General features: G+C 25.1%; 1 long non-coding RNA gene across 1 annotated transcript in view; it reads right to left on the bottom strand.

Annotated features, from left to right (window-relative positions):
• The window catches only part of LOC129966869 (uncharacterized), a 296,579-nt gene that overhangs the window by 142,951 nt on the left and 136,907 nt on the right, over positions 1 to 16,721 (bottom strand). The window contains exon 3 of the long non-coding RNA XR_008784304.1: positions 4,793 to 4,921. This is a non-coding gene — a long non-coding RNA (uncharacterized LOC129966869). The remainder of the gene's footprint in view (positions 1 to 4,792; positions 4,922 to 16,721) is intronic.

The raw sequence follows: 16,721 nt of genomic DNA, 5'->3' as shown, positions 1-16,721 counted from the left end.
AGGGAATCCTTTACATTTTAAACTAGGCATTACGCCATAACATAAATGCATTTATTTTTCCAGTCTTTATTAAAATTTCACTCATGTGTAATTTGAAAGCTAATTCAGATATCATCATTTTCACTGATCAATATAAAAAAATGAGAATTTAAATTAAAAGATTAAAATACTAGCATCTTCCAGTTTGATTTAATCAGATGTTGGGCATTTCACCAAAATATATTTAAATCCATGCGTTTTCAATTTTATGTTTCACATTTCATGGAATATATGAGCCATTTTCTTTGAAAGGGGTGTAAGACAATTTTATATTATTTGGAGATATTTAAAGATTTGTATTTTAATAGTTTGAAAAACATTGGAATATATTAATATGACCATTCTTTGTTTTTTAAATATTAAATTAATTGAAGTTTATAATGTAATCACTTTTAAAGTATCATTTAAAAGAAATTTATATTGTTGATAGTTCCAAATGCTATTACGTCAGTTTCAAAGTCAACAAAACGTGAAAATTATACATTTGTGAAATATTAAATATGGGATTTTGATTGAATCATAGTAATTCTTTTATGAAATTTTTATTAAACATGCAAAAAAAAATAAGGTTTTATTTTCATATTTCTTCAACTAATAACATTTTAATTATTACAATTTTATATAAATGTGTACTATTTTTAATTCTTATCAGTATGAGAAGGTTACTGAATGTAATCATGGTGCGTTAAAGGAATATAAGGTAATAGTTGAATCATATCGTTAAATGTTTCAGAAAGAAGATATAAAATGAAGAATAATGAATATAAAAAATATCTATGGAAACATACAGGATTTATTTTTCTTCTATTGATAGTTCCAAAATCGACATCATTTGATACGTAAGAAAGTCCAAAATATAAAAAATGAGTGATCAATAATTTCTTTGGCATTTTGGGAAGACTGTACAATTGTAAGCAACATTAAAGCTAATTTTAAATTCAACATCAAAAAAAATGTGCAGTAAACATATCGTTGTAGGCTATTACATTATATTTTAATATTATTTATCATTATTAAGTAGAGAAGTACTATGTGGAAAGTGAACTTACACCATTTTCAAAGTAATTATATTTGTAATTTCATTCACTGAGTAAATTTATATTAACAAAATGCTGAAAGTTTTGAAGGATTTCCTCGAGAACCTGTTTATATATAAAAATCCCATAGCGGATTGCATTTCATTATTTAACATTTTGCCAAAAATATACTTGCATTACTTCAAAGATAAGGGCTTATATTATTTCATAATAGGTTATTTCTATTATGTAATATCTAACCATATAAGAAGCATATGTATTCATCTTTTCACAAATTAAAGACAAATTTGCCGGAAATTGACTTTTTTCAACTTTCAAACCTTTGCTGTTGATTTCATAGCCGGATCTACATCATTAAATCATCAAAGAACTCTTCCAGGGAATTGGTTCGATTTAATGACGTTGTTTAAGTAGGGAGAAAATGTGAAGTCACGAAGAAACAATTCTAACCAATCTTTAGGCGCATATAATATATATATATAAAATTTGTTATCTATTGTGTTTCCTCAGTAACATTAAATCTATTTTTGTTGCTCAGAATTAAGAATTTTAATGTTTTACCAAATTTTAATTTAAGCAAATCTTTTTTTTTTTTTCAAACAAGTCACTTCGCTATTTCAATTTCTGTAAATACGTTTTCCTGTTTACCAAAATTCTATTAAAATAAGATGCAAAAGGAGCTAAGATGGATGTAAACATGATTTCTTATAAAATAGGAGATAAAAATAATTATATTGAACTAAAAAAGAAAAATAGGATGTCTTTATGTTTTCTGAATTTTGAATTTTATTTAAATTGTGATAATGCAAACATCTTTCTTCCTATTAAAGTTATTATTTGAATAGTAATCGAAAAAATTAAGATTTTAAATTAAACAATTTTTATACCGACTATATTATGAATTTATTATAAAGACATTGTCAACAAGAATTTTGAATTTCACACGCATTTCAATTTTACTTTAAAGCCGAAGAAAATGTTTCTTTTTAAAGAAATAATATTTATTATATATATAAGGCCGTAAAATTTTAAAATATTGCGATCCATAGTTTTATAAATCGAATAGCGATTATCTTCATCTTCAGAACATTCAATTCTTCTGAGACGAACAACGCACATTCTTACCGAAGATCGATTTTATGTTTCAAAAAGAAACACTTGTGAAGAAATAAATAATTAACAATAAAAATAATTTCACAATAACATAATTGCCAACATTATAATTTTTGGAAAATTCTTGGAAGATAAATATGCATTCAATATTTTGTCTCGATTATCAAAAATTGACTCTCGACTCACAAACTTCTGCTATATGAAAACGAAGCAAAAAAAGATGCAGTGCAGCTTTATAGAAATGAATTGCTGAATGAAAATGTATGTATACTACAAAGTAATTTCAAATAAAAGTGGTAAATGAATAAAAAGCAAAGTTTGGATTTAAACAAATTCATTTCAAGAATAGTAATGATTCGAATGATAATTACAGAATAAGGGTTATTTTTTCCTATTCGAATTTCTCTCATTTTGGAGATAGTAAATAATAAGTTATTGAATAATGAATTGTAAATAATATTTAAATAACATTTTTAATTAATATAAGCTTAAATTGTCGTGAAAACTATTTAGCCTCTTTATTTTGGTTGAAGAATCTTATTTTATGTTTATAAAACCTATATAATTTTTACTTATATAATTTACTAATATAATGTACTAATATAATTTTTCGTTTGTTTTTACACTGCATTTTGTTAAGAAAATTCTATTAATGAATAGAGTAGATTAACTATTCTTCATTATCAGTGATAGTTGATAATTAAAAATAATTAACAGTGGAAGGAAGGAAATTTAGTTAACCTTTTCTTTATTCCCTTGACAAGATATGAGCAAAATTTATTTCCAGTTACCAACTGATTAATGAAATTAAATTTTCCTTTTTATTGGAGTATGAGGAAGTGAATTTTCCTTTATGAAATAAAAATATATATCTTGATTTCTTTCAGTTTCTATTATTTTGATGTCATAATTTTCATACGATTTATCCTCATTTATTTATTTACTTTTGATTCTATACCGTGAAATTCATTTCAATACAATTAATGCTATAAAACTATTTTTATATTTATGTTTGCTTCTAAACAAATTCTATAGTTGAATAATTCAAAACATTGAACGAGATTTTCAACATTTTAAATTTACCAAAGTCTGAGATATTGCAATCTCTTCATATTTAAAAAAAAAGGAAAGTGTTCCGATAGATCAAGTGTTAGTCTTATATTCAAAGTATATTTTGGTCTATTTCCACTTAATCCCCTAGAAGTAATTTAGAAATCAATTTCTCATTTCCCTAGTTAAATAATGTAAAATATAGAATAAGATGTTTTGTTTGTTTCAAATAAATACGCTTTAAGCAATATATTAATTTCAGCAATATTAGGCTACTAGTTGTCTCAACTTGAAATATTACGTTAGCTAAAGTGCTTTAAGGATATAAACTCCAAACAATACAGAACTGAAAGGTGAGATTTCACGTTAATAATTGAGTATTCATTTTGAACTCCTAACTATGTTTCCTTATTACCCTGAACTTCAAAACTTTTGTCAATACAATAATTGTTAAACCCTGAATTTCACATTCAAGACGTAGACGTCTTGATCTAGTTTCTACGAAACTTTGAACATGCTTCTGGACTTGAATTGTAAATGCCTAAATACATAACTTAATTTCTATTAATATTCGTCAAGAGTGCAATATTGAGTTTTCTAAATGATATTAAACACATTATGATATACAATATTACGATGATTTCTAAGAATCTATTTTCAATTATAAATGATATATACATATTGGTGCTTTAAAGCACTTACTGCACCTGATCATTAACGAGATACAAATATTTATTTTTTTAGATTATTTAAAATTGTTTCCACAACTACGTTGAAAAAATATATATAAAACACTCTACAGCAGTCATTGCAAATAATTATTTTTGAAAGCACTATTTTTACAAAATAAGTATTCTAACTTTTGTAATGCAGTTTCATAAATTTGGGATTTTTTAGTAATTACAAAACAAAATTATCTTTTGACACCCAACATAGGAAACATCCAGTTCATTAATATGTTATTAAGTAATTTATTGTTGAGATATTAAAAATGAACCAAGGAAGAAATAATCTATTAATAATCTTAAGTTTGAATTGCACGAGATAAAATAATATAAAATAAAATATGATCTAAAAACGAATCTGGTTTGAAGATTTTATCAAGGTTTAACTTCAATGAAGGGGTTCAAACTGAAGATTTTTTCTTTCTGCGGGAGGTTTGGTTTTAGCCCAATTGTTGACCCCTCATGACCCGAAAAATTCCAAGTCATTGAGGGTTTTGGAAGATAAAAATAAACATATACAATACAGTGACAATAACAAGTATATACAATATATTGACATTAAAAGTATATACAATACGTTGACACTAACATCATCCATTAAAAAATAATATTGCTAATTTAGTTGTCAAATTATTTCCAATCTAAACAAGCAAAGCGAAATACAACCACGTCAAAATACTATTAAAAAGTTAAACAAGCAATAAGCTTTAAACCATAAATGAATAAACATCAATAAGTTTGAAAATAAAATATAATTGTTGTTGAATTTAAATATCCTCCAAAAGGAGTTTTAATAAAATGCAACAGAAAAAAAAATATTAAACTTACTCCTGGATGCAGGTATAACTATCAAATTTGAATTTTTCCGCGTTTAACGTGGTAAACGCCTACAATACTTGATCAAAGCGATCGTCATCATACAAAATAAAATGTGTGATGTCAGCGCCATCTGTGAAGCTGAAATAAAATTCAAAGTGAAAAAAAATATCAATGGAAAATAAAAGTAGAAAGCATATCTTGAATTGTGAAAAATGTTGGAATATATTTAAGTCCTCACTTATTAAAACTTTTATATTGCAATAATTTTTAGGAAAATCCTTAAAAATTTAAGTCTTTAATAAGATTATTAGCTGTCTTAATATGAGAAAATTTAAGATAATTTTTTTACAATTTTTTTAATCCTGTTAAATTTTGAGAAAATCAAGTATTTAAAAAGTTTGGGAATTGAAATTAGAGCGGGAAGGACTTAAGTTTAATTAATTTCTTTATTATATTAAAAATAAATAATCTAAAATCTTGTAAAGAAAGTATTTTGCTACAAATAAGCATCATTATATTTTTTTATCAAGAAACATCTAGGCTTTATTTATTCACAAAAAATAAATTAAAAAAAAACTCAGTAAAATATTGCTTTTAAGAATTTGTTGCAATTTTTTTTTATTTAAGTATTGCTTAAAATGCATAATTAAAAAAAACAACAACATATGTTTCCTTTTTCCTTATATTTGTTCATGAAAGTGTAAGCTGTCTGATGTGATTGGTGCTGCCTTTGAAACAAAATCCTGTTTAATACAAGTAACAATTATCTATGAGAGGATTTCAGCAATTATTCTGTAAGCATGTATAAGTAAACGTTTCTATAAAATCAAGAATATTTGAGCATCCAACTTAAATTTATTCACTACTTTAAAATTTTTCAAACACAGACAAATATAATAAAATTTCTCGAAAAATTATTCAAAACTTCATTTAACTTAAATTTAATGCTTCAGCCTTAGATATCATGTTACGCGCAACTTCGACTGTTTCATTGTAGCGTAAATTAACGAAACACTTCAAGCGTTTCAATTTTACTGAAATTTTCATCCGGAAAGTTATTCGTCTTGCATCAGGAACCAATTGATACCGTAGTGTTGCTTTTAACATTTTAAAGCCATTTGAAACTTCTACTCAAGGGGCAAATACAGCAAAGGTCTCTAAGGACAGTTTTAAATGTTAAGATTAAAAATTTAGATTTATCCTAAATGAGTATACAGATTTCTCCAATTATAATTGAGAAGTTTGATTTGAAGTTGCTAAATGCTTTGATGGCATCCAAATTACATGATTCAGAAATATCTGAGAACCCATATTCAACATATCGATGATATTTAAGGAAATTTTTAACTGTAAAAGTTTTCAAATCCTTATTATTTATTTAAACTAACTGATGTAGCTGATTTTTGCTCTTGAATAACAATACCATGGCTACTGTTTGATGTACGATGAAATCAATATTTAAAAGAATGGTATAAATGTCTTCCATTAGAAATAAATTCACAAAATTTTGAACCTTATCCTATGCTCAAAACTGGAGAGATAGATCAGGAAAAAATATTTATAATTTCAAAAATTTATGAAACTATCATTTTAATAAATGTAAGTTATTTTGCGTTTTTCCATTTTTTTCCCTTTAAAATATATTTTTTTAACTTTAGATCTTTATGTGTCTTATTTATTATTGAAGTATATAATTTCTAATAGTTAATGAAATAAATTTTGTTTCAATATTTAAATACAAAATTGCTCACGTCTTTTATAGCATTTAAGAAATAATAATAATAAAAAATGAGCACAACTTCCCAGAAAAATTTATTATATCTTGCCTTTTTTTTAAAAACCCAAATCAGGCAATCGCATGTGGTTTTAGGACGTTTTGAATCTGCAGAATATCTGTTGTCTGTACTATCTAGTGCTCATTAAATGTGCCTCTAGCTCAAACCGTTTCCCCTTGGGTTCAGTGGATATACTGAAAATGGTAGTTATGGCAGACGATGATTCTGATTCAGGTGCCGATAATGGCTCAGATAGGTCCATCCCTATATAGAATAGCAAAAAATTTAAAAATGGGAAAAATCCAACTAAATATTAAGTTAGCAAATTTTAGGATGGAAGAAGCAAAGTATTTTGAGTATTTGTCTATCAATGCAAATTTAATATTTTTTTGAAAACTATCGATATTTCCAAGATTATAAGTAAAAAGTATTATATGATACATAAATGGAATCGAACAAATTTCAGGAAAATTACTTTTCCCAGGTCAGAAAATATTTCGAGCAATTTATATTTGCTTCAAAAAATGGTGAAGATCATTCACATAGTTTAAAATGTATTTCTATTATTTTTTTACAAAAATATTAGTTGAATTGATAGTTAGCACATTACTTGTTAATATTTGTGGAATTTTATTCCCTTTTGATTATATGTACAGTTTCTAAGAATTTTTTTTATATTGAGATAACTTCTTTTTAGACTTCATAACGTAATATTGTGTTTATTAATATAATTTTAAAAAAAAATTAAATGTGATATTTAATTAAGTATCAGAATTATATTCTGTTCTTAATTATTATTATTGCATTTTTGAAGTTAATTCCAAAAATAGTTCCAGGTGTCATATGCATTATATTGAGTAGGATCAAATTTGGTTATTATTAAAAAAGTCACGTTTTTTAAAGGCTTCACAATGATTTGCAGAGATTTAATATAAAATATAGCTTTTATAGTATATAAATCTTATTGCAATTTTTTAAAATAAATTAATGCTATTTTAAATTTTAAAAAAAGCATTTTTTTTACTTGTCTTTATCTATAAACCAATTTATTCTAGGCATGTATTTTAAATTTATTTCAATTTGCTCATTTTTTAATTCTTTAATTATTACTCATAAGAAAAATGAATACAGATTAAAAAAATAGAAAATGCATTTATGTATTCTTTGAAATTGAGTTTTGTAAATAAAATCATCAAAAACGTATCAGATTGTTTTTAAGAATATTTATCGTTTAATGAATTCATTCTATCTATAATTAAATGTTCGTTTGAATTGATATTAATGAAACGTCAATACAAAGTAAATCTAATGTTGATACTAATTGGAAAAATTAAATATATGTAAAAATATTACCTTGTCAACCTTAGGGGAATAGTAAAAAATAAAATGAAACGTTATTTAGCTAACAATAAAATATTGTTTGGCAGAGTAAGAATATTATTTGCCAAACGATATTTTATTATCTTTGATTTTATTCGTCGTAAAGAAACCCACAATCGTTTGTTTTCTAGCGAAACCTGAATAAAAATCAGGGAGAAAAAAATTTTTTCTTCCAGACTGTAAAAAAAATGTGTAATCACAAAATCTGTATATTTCTCTTTTGCTCATTAAAAATTAAAAACAAAAACAAAAATGAATAAACTGATTTCGTAATCTTTTTTTGTAATATAATATGAAAAAGCTAGACAGTTCAAATGATATCTATGCATTATTTAGAAAGCATTTTTAGGAATTAACAATTTAATCATATTTTTCTGAAAGTTATGACGAACAAAGAAGTTAATTTTTTAATAACGAATATTTCATACATATAATTTCTTCAATTCCAGTTTATATTTTTAATTATTTCGAAATAAATATAAATTTAAATAATTTTAAAAATAGAGTATTTTATTAAATGGATACTGAATCTGTGTTAGCAAAAAACTATCAGTATAATCACTAGCAGTGTTTTATCAATGTAATTTTGAAATAAATGCAAGTGTGATTTAATGTTAGGAAATAATTCAGGTAATAAGTTAAATAACGTGAAAATGAATCTTAATTATATATTTTGGAATATTTTCAATATTTTAAAGAATTAATTTTTTATAAATATTTCTGAATCTCTGAATTTTTAATTTTCGAAATATACATAAAGAAACAGGAGAAACATATTTTAAATTTAGAAAATAATGAAATTAGATTTAGTGAAAAATATATCACGGTGATATTTTTTTCGTGGCATTTTATTCTTGAGGTACAAATATTTCTTTGACTTTTAATTTTGAAGTATTATTATTGATGCGCAAAATTAAAAGTATTCAACCGCGAAACTTAATCAAAAATGCAGTTTTTAAAATACTACTGTTTCTCATTCAAATTCTAAGGATTTTAAATACATCGTCTAATCTTACCGTTAAAATGGTAAATAGGCAATTAAATCCAACCATCCAAATTTTCAAATATTTAAGATTTCCATGTATAACATTGTGTTTAGAGTATTTCATTGTCAGAAAATATAATGAAATTCTTTAAATGAAGCTGAAAATTTCCCTAGAAGAATAATCAAAATTTATTCAAGCATACTGCTTTTAAGTTCACCCTTTTAATTGCTTCGGTTATTTTCTTAAGTAATACCAGGATGTCGCATTGTTCAAAATTTTACTTTTAAATTTAATGACTGGATTTGCGATGGTGGTGTACAGCAGCTCAAGCAGACGGGGACTTAAATCCCCGAAACGTCCATGATCATAGACTTTGCGTCATTACGGATAATTCCAACTTCATTTACAATTCATACCGCTGTTGGGGGGTTGTGAGTTTAGCCATCGTACCTGATGATAGTCCTTTGGGCTATTTCGAGAATCAATGAGCTCGTTAAGGTTCCGATTTCGGCATGTCCATACCCATGATTATTATGGTCTTGTTCGTAGAAACACCTAAAAGCTGGCATGCGTATTAAATTTGATATATGAAATGCACGCTCTTTTACGACATGACGTTACCATCGTTAGAAACTAGTTAGTTCAATCAAAACTTAGTTAATCCGAACTTGTTAAATTCGAATTCGTTTGGGATGCTATATTTTTTGTGATTTCTTGAATTCTTTTTTAATATAATATCATATATAATTCAGAGTAATCATTAAAACATGTGATATGATGTCTTTATTTTATTTGTTATATATTTATTTAATCTGTATCCATCACGCATTACTTTTAGGGAAATCTTATCAGCCAAGGTGGCAATGAAATACTTTTTAAATATTTAGAAATTTTTGAACACATCAGATGAGAATCGCACCGCTTATCTGGAAAAAATCGGTACATAATTACGAATTTTTACTGTACAATAGTTGCATTAAAAGTTTTGTTTGTTGTTTATTTTTTACAGTAATTTAACAAATCATTAATGATAATTTTTTTAAAAATTATTTTTAAAATTTTTATTATCATTATAACAAATAAACTTATTTTATGCATTCATTGAATTATCATTTTTATCTATATTTCAAATAATATTTCTTATTATTTCTTTATTTATTATGAGCGATTTTATAACATTTTATGAACTAAAACATTATAATTTATTCTAAAATGTTCTCTGTATTGTATAAAATTTTAAACAATATTTTTTTCTGAATTTAAAATCGGAATATTAATTATATTCAATTAGCGGTGAGCATGTTTCGTTGTTTTTGTAGTTTATCTTGAAGTTTTTTTAATATATGATCGAAAATGAAGTGTAGATTATTTATGATTAATTTATGATGATATGCGAATTGTAACCGTATCATACTCAAAACCAGTCTAAGCGAATAAACGAAGTCTAATTTTATTTTTGCCACAGAAAATCAAAAAGCTTCAATTTTTGTAGAAACGTAATTTTTTTTTTCGTAAATATTATGCAAAATAGAACAAATGTAGTAGTAAATTGAATGATTTCTTCTTCAAATTTAAATATTTTTTTTCATCATTTTCCCTGCTTAGGGGGATATATTGCTTGCAAAAAATACTTTTAATATTGTCTCAAAGTGAATGTTACCAGTTGTAGATCTGAAAGACGATTGATTTATTTTCAAAAGTAAATAATTTCGCTCACCTATAAATATTTTTAAGCATGGGAGTAATTTTTATACTTATTTCCGAGTGTATTCAAACATGGATATTTATAAAACTCAAGAATTCCACAATATCCAATTATTAATAGCGTGCTAGTACTTATTATAATGTCGGTTCTTGATTATGAAAATGGTAAATGATATGATAGTGGAATGATATATAATCATCGTATTTTCCTTTCTGAATCTTAATGGCATTTGATTTTAATTTTATATCAGTTGCTCTTTACATTTGATTTTTAAATTTTAAAATGAAAAATGTGATATATTTCTTATATGCAAAGTTAAAATTTTCTTAATATAATTACTTCTATTTCCTCGAATATTTATGGAATTCACTACTGATTTCGATACAATTCTTTAATGATACTTTATCATACATTCTGTAAATTTCGTTTTATTTAACTAAAAAACAATTTATAAAATGTTATAAAAATTATTTCGATATTCACGAAAATACATGAAAATTAGTTAAAATAAAATTAAATTATCGTTGAAGGTTTTGTATCTGCTTTATATAGCTAAATAACCTCATCAATGAAATGTCACAATAAAGTATGAATTATATTGCAATTTTTACAAGATCCAAGTTCTAAGGTATTTCGTTCAATTGTTCTAGATACATTGGAAAAAATATGCAAAACTGAAATTGTTCGGATATATTTAATAAAGTGTTTTATGAAGTCCACGCATTAGGAAAAACTTAAAATCCACTATACTTACCTTAGATATACTTCCTTGGTGCTACTACGTTCATTGAATGAAATTCCTATTATAAAATGAAAACTCTTCTCTGTTTTACTGATTTGATTATATAAAAAGGACACTAATGATATATAGATTTTTCTTGGTATATTTATGGTTGGAAATGAAAGAATTTCAACAAATATTTGAGTTTTTTTATGGCATACAAAAGTGAAGATGTAAATGAGCTTATGATTAAGTAAACATAACTAATATTAATGGCGTATATCTTACAATAAATATGATGAATCAATTTATTATATTTAAAATTGCTTGTGTTTATTCATAATAAAACTAAACTTATTAGTAATTATGCTTAATAACCATTTATCAACTATCACTAGTTTATTACATTTGACGAAACATATGTAATTGATTATGAATCAACTAAATAATTGAATGAGTAAAAATCAAGAATGAGTAATCAAAGGAAGAATATTGAGAGATTTAAACTTATGCATTGATTTTTCCATTCTTTTCATCAATGACTTCTGAATATAATATAAGGGGAAATAGATGTTCCAGGAATTAAAAAATAAAGTATTGTTCCTTACTTGATGTCAATTTGATGTACTTTGGTAATAACAAAATTTCCTACTTAATTTCTTAATAATACTTATTTATATTATAAGGAACCTGCGTTACTAATTGTTTGCTGTTAATCATATTTTTTCGCTAATAAAACTCAATTCTTATGATCTCCATTATATTTGACATTGACATAAAAGGTGTTCTTAGCGTCTTATTCACTATAGTTTGCATGTTAATATTCCATTTATATAAAAAAAAATAAAGAATTCGATATTTTTATTTAGATAATTCTTGATACATGGATTTTTTTACAAAAACACGAATAGTTTTTTTTTTGATTGAGTGTGAATTGTTATGCTTAAATAATGTGTTAATATATGCTCAGCGATTTATTCCTTCACTCCGAGGGCATAAGCATAGCCTTTAAAACAAATTAGGATCAATCTTTCTGATTTGTATTCCTTCTTTCAACTATGATGTATCTTATGGAAGTTGAAAATTCCATGGGTAATCAATCAAAAACTATATACAGTCCATATCTAATAAAAAAGATTGAAACTGGCGGATACAAATTTTGGAAGAACTATCTTTATTATTTCACAACAATAATTTAAATTCGTATAGACGGTTAAAGACAGCTTGACATGTACTTTGTTTGCATTCCAGATTGATTGGGAGTATGTTTACATACAGACGTTAGTCGGATATTCGTTATATACCGAAGTTTTTCAGGATTCATGGTTTTTTTCAACAGTAATACAGTTTATGTGTAGCGATTAAAATTCTTATATCTCGAACCAAAATTATAGTACAAAATTAATTTAAATGTCTTGAAAATTAAAAGCAACAATTGATATTGTTCAGTAATAATACATCGAACCAAAATTACCGCACAAAAATAATGTAAAAGTTTTGCAAACGAGATGCAATAACAGATATTGTTCAATAATAATGCTCATAAAATTAAGTTAAAAAATATTGTATTCGAATTTTGAAATAGAAGTCATTTATGAAAAAGCAACAAGCCTTATGAGCCATGTGTTGTTCTTAGCACTTGATTTATTATTCATGAAATAAAATTAGAACAATCGATTTAATTTAATTTTAGTTTAAATTCAAATTTCTTAAAATGAGATGCTCTTAACTAAATATTATGTAAAAAAGAAATTTAGGCCGATAAAATATATAAAAAGAGGCATGAAAATATACAGGGTAATAAACTTATAAATTTTGATATACGAGTTGACAAAAAAATTATGATTTTTTTTTGTTATATATAAATTAAAAAAAATAATATTCATATGGTCAGTCAAAAATTATTTAATAGTCATATATGATTTAGTAGCTTTTGTATATTTTAAATTTTTATTGTTCAGTGCAAGACAGTAATATCTATTACTAGATGAAATAATCCCTATATTGTACTATCCAATTTATTGAAAAATGCGAAAAGAGTTTACTGTGTTCTCACTAAAATTATTTTCATAAAAGGTGAGTTGTCTTTCTTTTTGGATACAGCTTTCCATAAATTCAGTTATTTAATTTATGAAAAACTCGTTTTTAAATTATTATTTCAAACTTTTATTTTGTTTTACTCTCGGTTCTCTTAATAAGAGTGCTACAAAAATAGCTTATTAGGATTAATAAACTAACTGATTAAGTAACTCATTGGAAATATATTGTTAGTTTTTTTTAAACTGACTGGATATCATGTGTTTGTTCTAAATTAAAGATGTCATGCGTTTTGTGTATGAATTTTTGTTTATTTCGACTACATCTCCGATAAATTACAGATTTGCATACTTTTTTACTTTGTAAATTTGGTCTTAAAATGAATGTAGATGATAAAGGGTTTTGAAGAATTGTTTAAGGTCGCAAATTCGCAATAAATATTACTAAAACAGAACAAAAATCCACTCAAAAAATGCATTTATAAAATAAATAATTTACATTTAACAAGAATATTGACATTCAAATTTCATTAAATGAAATTTAGTATACGATCTTGTTACTAAAATTGGAGTTATCTGTCAAATTTGGGCTTCAATCGAATAAAAAACCTCTAAATTACAAACGAGACGTCCAAAATTTATATTCGATTTTATACAATACTACGAAATATAAAATTCTTCATTTGCAAAATTTTAAAAGCAAATTTTTAGAATTCGTAACATTCAAAGCCTTTCCCAAGTTCCAAAATTTTTATGCGAAATGGGGGTAATACTTTTAACAGGGTCATGTGAGAAAATTTCTCGGAGGCGATTCCAGCTGGTTTCTATTCTACAAATTATTGAATTTTATTCGAATAAGCTGGAAATATTTAATTTTATAAAAGCCACAATTTATAAATTTATTAGCATATTAGGAAGATATATTATTTTTTATTTTAAATATTTTCTATTTTTAATGTTTTCTAATAATTCAATATAATAAATTTTAAAGAATTTGGAATTTTTTTCAAAAATCTAGACGGCGTCGTTCATGTGGAATTAAATTTAAATTAAATCGATCATTCAGAGTTATTAGAATTTTGAAATTATTGAAATACAGTTTTTTCCATTGGGAATATTTAAATGCACAGAACTTTTACCTTATCGAAAAATAAACAAAGAATATATTGAAGTTTCCCATCTAAAAAACTTAAAACAAATCAAATTAAATGAAAAATAAATATTTGATATACCAATCTTAATCCTTTTAATGGAAATTTTTAGTGATCTTTAAGCTCTATGTATATATGTTATTTTAGTACTTTTTCGAAACTCATGCTATGGAAACTATATTAATTTTGTTTAATTATTTTTAGGATGTACTTTTCCTAATGTCGATTCCAACTTTCATTTGAGATACCAATACATTTTTAATCGTAATATCAAATCTGAAGAAGTGATCAAAGTTTCGAAAATAAACCCTTTGCCTTTCAAATGAATTAGTGCTGAATGTTTCAGCACTAACCTTTCAGTATATATATCTGCATTAGAAAGAGAACCTGAATAGTCCAATGCATATCCACGAACAGCAAGCTAAATACAGAGAGATGTAGAGGATATTTCCCTTTTCTGAGGCATAGAGTGATTTTAAATATGCGGAGGATTATCCCTTTGTTTCCGTAGGGCAGCCAACAGATTAATAAATGCATAGGAGACCCACGGTATGACAGTCGAGTTTATTTGTTTTGAAAATTCAGACAACTTTCCATCGAATATTTTAGATTTATATTTTTAGCAACACGTTTCTTTTACTCTTATATATTTTTTCATGAATTCTAAAAGTATTCATTTTCTCATTAAAAGTATCGAAACGGGAAAATTTTAAATAGTATTATAATCTTTATGAGCTTTTTATTTATAATTTTCCTAATTTTCAGTAGAATGCTTAGATATCTTTTTTTTTCAGGGTAGAGGTGGTTCATTCAATTTAATTTAATTATTATTACACCTGTTATTATAATTTGGTTATATATATATATATATATATATATATATATATATATATATATATATATATATATATATATATATATATATATATATATATATATAACCAATCTAAAGTAAGAAATAGTTTGAAAACGAAACAAAACAGTTTCGAAATCGCAACTAAAAATTATTACCTATTCAAACTAAAACAAAAAAAAGAAAAGGAAAGAAACTTTATAATATTTAGAGAGCGCAACTGCAGCTACTTCTAAAACACAGATGAATTGACACAAAAGTATTAAAATCAAGTTAATAGGAAAATCAAACAAACCAAATAAAAAAGAATCCGCCCTGATTTATTTCTTATTTGGTTTATTTGACTTTCCTATTAACTTGATTTTAATACTTTTGTATATATATATATATATATATATATATATGCTATTTGAAAACATTTTGATAAAGGAATTTTTCAAAGTAATGAATGAAAGTTTATTTTTTTTGTTTTTTAACATTCTTCTTCTTTTCTCCTATATTTTGAAATAATTTGCTTTCTCTGTAAAATAACTTAAAGACCAATTGCAGTTTTGTTAGAATATTTAAAGATTATATAACAGCTAGAAATATTGATTATTAATTTAAGAATATACATAGGATATTTTAAAATTCCAACTATTTGAGATATTGCGTCAATGAATGGATATTTTTTAAAGTTATTAAAATATTTATAAATTTATTTGAGCATGATTTAAAAATTTGATACATTTAAATTGAACTTTTGATTATATCGGAATTAACTTTTGCTCTGCATAGGCAATCGAAGTTAACTGAATTACCATTATCGCGGCCTGTGGAACGAAAATTAGGATCGAGTTTTAAGAGCAACCATCGACTACGATGAAAAACCCTCCCGTAAGAGGTATATTCTGTCATAGTGAGAAAGGTTATTATACACCATAATATCAATATATCCAACAGGGAAGCGAGAGCCTGCCATACTGGTAATTTTTCATGCTCACATATTTAAAATATCTCTGATAGGGTTAAACTGTTGATAAATATCGAGCCTGACTTTCCTTAGAGGAAAAATTTCCTTAAATTAAATATGATAGAATCACTTATTTGTTCTAAAACTGAAAGACACAGAAAATGTCTTCGCAATATTTTCTTATTGAAATTACATATACTTCAGATTCAAGATAACCAAGCACTGGTTTCTCCGACCCACCACTAAAGCACACGGAAAGATTTGAATGATCAGACCATCGCAACAACATTCGCAAGAGCTAAGGTTGAGTCATAAGTGCTGTCACCGTCACGGTACAACCGCTCCATTGTGAGACACGTCCCGTCATCGGTAGAAGGTA

This window comes from Argiope bruennichi, chromosome 4 (genome assembly GCF_947563725.1).
Source record: "Argiope bruennichi chromosome 4, qqArgBrue1.1, whole genome shotgun sequence".
NCBI classification, from domain to species: Eukaryota; Metazoa; Arthropoda; class Arachnida; order Araneae; family Araneidae; genus Argiope; species Argiope bruennichi.
This window is presented reverse-complemented; position numbering and strand designations above follow the sequence as displayed.